Here is a 4130-nt window from a genome sequence, read left to right on the forward strand (position 1 = left end):
CCTGGAGGGTGTCTGGCAGGGTCCCTGGCACTCTCCACAGTCACAGGCATTACTGTCTGTACAAAGATTGCAAGAAACAAGACCAAGGGTAGTGGGGCTCCTCCAGCTGATCAAGTGCTGCCAGTCTTTAGTGCCACAGGATTCTTCTTACAAGAAGAAGACACAGGAAGACAGGGCACTTTTGCTTGCCTGGAGGTTTCTGTGTGTTCCATCAGGTTGTGCTCTGTGGATGATACAGCTATCCCTGAAAAGGGCCCCTGGGACCTCATCTTATCTCCTCCTTAGATTAGAAACCCTTTCTTATGATAACTCATGTTGGAGAAATATTCACCCCCTAAACAGAAACACCTGTTGTCTTTTAGAATTGCTAGTGGTCTTTAACTTTTTTAAATGATTCTTCTTTTCTTGAATCTTTAAGTAATTTGATATATTTCAACTTCTCATTTTATGGGTTAGATTTCAATCCTCCTAATCCCTATAAAAACCCCTTGTTATGCTATATATTTGGATTTTGCTAGTGGAACACTTTGAAGAAATAAAGCTGTCTTTGGAATCTCTGCTGCGATCCCAAGATCTCATTCCTAGCTAGCTGAGAAGGTCTGCAAGCCAAGATGAACCTCTGCTGCCTGCCCAATTGTTGGGCACTGCTTGCACTAAGGCCTTGTAGCTGCATTCTGCCTCGAGGCCCCCAGGAGTTCTGTGGACCCTTTGGCTGCCAGGAGCCAGAACCATCCTGGCTCCAGCAGCTACAGTGCTCCAAGTGTCTGTAGCCACTTCTGCTTTTGGCCTTTGTTTCTCCTGCTGAAAGTAGGATGGGTGCTGGTAAATCTTAAGGAAGGTCCCAGAGATCCCCTGGCTGTAGGGTGCTGCTCCTCCTACCTGGACATACAAGATGGGGGAAGGATCCATGTTGACTAAACCTCTCTGCCTTGGAGCATGGTTAAATCAGAAGAAAATTGTTCCTCTCCCCCTAATGTCTTCATTGCAAGACTTTGTTAATTGTATTCACATTCCCATGTCAAAAACAAGGCAAGGCATGTACATATGCAGGGACTCCCTGTTATTTCAGGAACAAAAGGAGTGTGGGCACATGCTGGGCTGTGGCTGCAGGGGGAGCAAACAGCCAAGTTGTTTAGACAAAGCTCATCAGACAGAGCAGTTTTTCCCGAGGTGGTGCAAGTCCTAGGAGTTTATAAAATGTCATACCATGTAGTAATGAGTTGCATGCTTTCCTTCTAGGCTGATTCTATCTCTGGAGGAAAAGAACCTGTGCCTCAGGACACTGGAAGAAAAGAACCTGGAACTGAACAATCATCTGTCTCAGTTTCATTCTGCTCTTCAGCAGGCTGAGCAACTCTCTTCAAACAGCAGAGGAGAACTGCAGGAGCTCCAAACCCAGGTAAGCTGTGCACTGGCATTGTCTTCTCCATGGACACACAACACCACCTTTGGCTTGGAGGCCCCAACCTCTTTCCCCTCCCAGTGGCATCCACTGCTGCTGTGTTCTGTCCCTGGCTGCTGCTGCACCCTGAGGCCAAGGCTGGACTGGTGTGTTCTGCCGATGTTTTCCCCCATTGCCTCCTGGGTCCCAGCAGGAAATCTGGGAAAAGAAGCAGCAGCAGACTCCTCTGGAACTTCTCTGTCCCTGTGTTAGCAGAATTGACCCAGATGGAGTTGGTGGTGTGCTGGGCACTGAGAAATGTGGGCACACAGATGTGGCTGTGGCAGGCTGGGCAGGGCACTCGCACCGCAGCCAGTTCAGGCAGTGTTCAGAGCTGCAGCCTCAATCAAGGGTGTCCATTGCCTTCCTTTCCCTGTTGTCTCCACTTTTGTCTCCAATGGAACCCTTGGTTCTGCACCTTTTGTTTCCTGTTTGATTTTTGCCTGAAGTCTTTTCTCTTTAGTTGCTTCCCTACTGCCCGCTCTGTGCCTCAGGAGCAGGCTTGTCCCTGAAGCTCTGTGCATCCATCTTCCAGATCCAGGCCCTGCAGGACACAATGCAGGAGATGGAGGCTGCCAAGGCAACTGGAGAGAAGGAGCTGCTGCAGGAGCTGGAGGAGTCCCGAGCAGGAGAACGCTGCTTGAAGGCCTCTGTGCATGTGCTGGAGACTGAAGTGTCCCAGCTGCGTGTGAGACTCCAGAGATGTGATGACAAAGCTCTTGCCTTGGACAGACCATGTAACACCTCAGAGCTGGAGCTGAGGAAGGCAAAGGCTCAGATACACAAACTCAGAGCCCACAATCAGGAGCTGCAGAGGAAGTTGGAGGAAAGTGAGCAAGGTACAGCTTCTGCTCTCCCACGCGTTTCCCCATCCTGTCTTGCCAGTGAGAGTCTCTGATGGCACACAGAGGAAAAGTGCCCAGAGATGGCAGAAGGGAAGGAAACATCCAGCAGGAGATTTATCCATTGTAGTGCCAGTGCAAGCTTTTTTCCCCAAGAAAGATGCCATGGCTGGCAGTGTGATCTTGCTGGTCTGTGGCAGATCCTGTGCACAGTTGGTGCCTTTCAGGTGCCATGTCTGTGCTAAGGAGCTGTAGCTGGATTCCTCAGCTCGATTTCCCCAAAGTCCAGCCCCTGCCAGAGCTTCCAGGCTACTGATGCCTCTGGAGCAGGGCTGCACAGGCATGCCCGCTCCTTTGTCTCTCTTGGATTGCTCACTCTGCACAAGCCCAAGAGCAAACAAACTTTCCTGTTCCTCTGAATCTTGCTCTTTCCATTCCTGCTTTTTGCTTTGCCGAGAATATTCCTTCATATCTATCATTTTTGGATCCTTTGAGGGCTTAGAACCTGGCAAACGCAGGTAGAGAAGGCAGTGCGGTTGCCTCTGCAGGATGCACATCAACTTGTCTTTGGTTTGACCTTGCCCTTGCCCTCTCCCTTCCCCTTCCCTGCTGCAGATTGGTGGAAGGAAGAACTCAAGCACGCCTCTCGAGAAATTGCCCTGCAGAAAGAGGCCGCTGAAAGGCAGGAGGAGGCTGCTACTCTCCATCAGGAGGTGGCATCTCTGCAGAGGAAATTGGAGAGCCTGGAGAAGGAAAGGAAGGATATGCTGGTGAGATTGGCAGATGCCACAAAGGGACATTTCCTAGCTCAGCTTGGACCTGGTGTTAATAGTTCTAAAGAGTATCTGTTTCCAGTTTAACTTTTCTAATTGCTTTCTTCTCAAAAAGTAGGCAAGAATGTTGTAGTCATGTCAAAGCCACTGAATTCTAAAACTGCTCATTTGCTCCATGATGGAGTTCTGTGCCCTAGAAGCTTTAGTTCTCAATGTCCACACTGTCTCTATTGACATTGCATGGTTTGGGCAATTCCTCGTGTGCTGAGTCATGTTCAGATTTCTAAATATTAGGACCTGGCAGGAGGGATGAGAAGACCAAGTTTGCTGTTCATGGAAGGGTGTTTGGTCTTGGCAATCTAAGAGCAGCCAGTGGGGAGAGAAGAGAGGAAAGCCAAGTGCTGATGCAGAGAAGGACGTGTACCTGCAAGGGGAGAAGTGGTCCTGAGTGGCAGCAGAGAATGACAGCCTGATCTGGCCATTGCTGCTCCAAGAGAGGGCAGTGGGGCTCTGGGGATGGTGCTATGGAAACTCTACACAGGAGAGGTGGAAAACCACTGCTGTTGCTTCAACCCCAGGGAATGAATTGCTGGGGTTGTTTGCTTTTCCCTTCCTCCCTGCTGGAGAGCACACCCTCGTGGCACTGCCTAAATCCTGCTTAGCATGCACTTGAAATCCTGGCTGCAGATCTGGCAGCTCCTCCCCAAAGGAACACTGGAGTGGAGCTGCAAGTGGTTGGGGAAAGGCAGGAAGGGAGCTGGGAGTGGCTGAGCAAGCTGGGAAAGATGCAGCATGAAGGGGGGCCCAGCAAAGGTCTGCAGCATCCTGAGAGGCAGAGAGAGGGGGGCAGCCTGTGCCTGTCCCTGGCACACGAGTCCAGATCTGGTATGTGAAGCAAACCGAGAGAGGGAATGAGTGACCCTTTTTCTCCCTGTTTTGCAGCGTGAACGGGCATTGTACCAGCAGCAGATGAGAGATCTGGAAATGCAGAATGAAATGCATGCAGCTGAGATGAGAAATCATGGGGAAAACAGTCAACAATTGGAAGTGGAGAGGGAAGGCATGCAGGAAGAG

This window comes from Erithacus rubecula (assembly GCF_903797595.1).
Source record: "Erithacus rubecula genome assembly, contig: scaffold_115_arrow_ctg1, whole genome shotgun sequence".
Lineage (NCBI taxonomy): Eukaryota > Metazoa > Chordata > Aves > Passeriformes > Muscicapidae > Erithacus > Erithacus rubecula.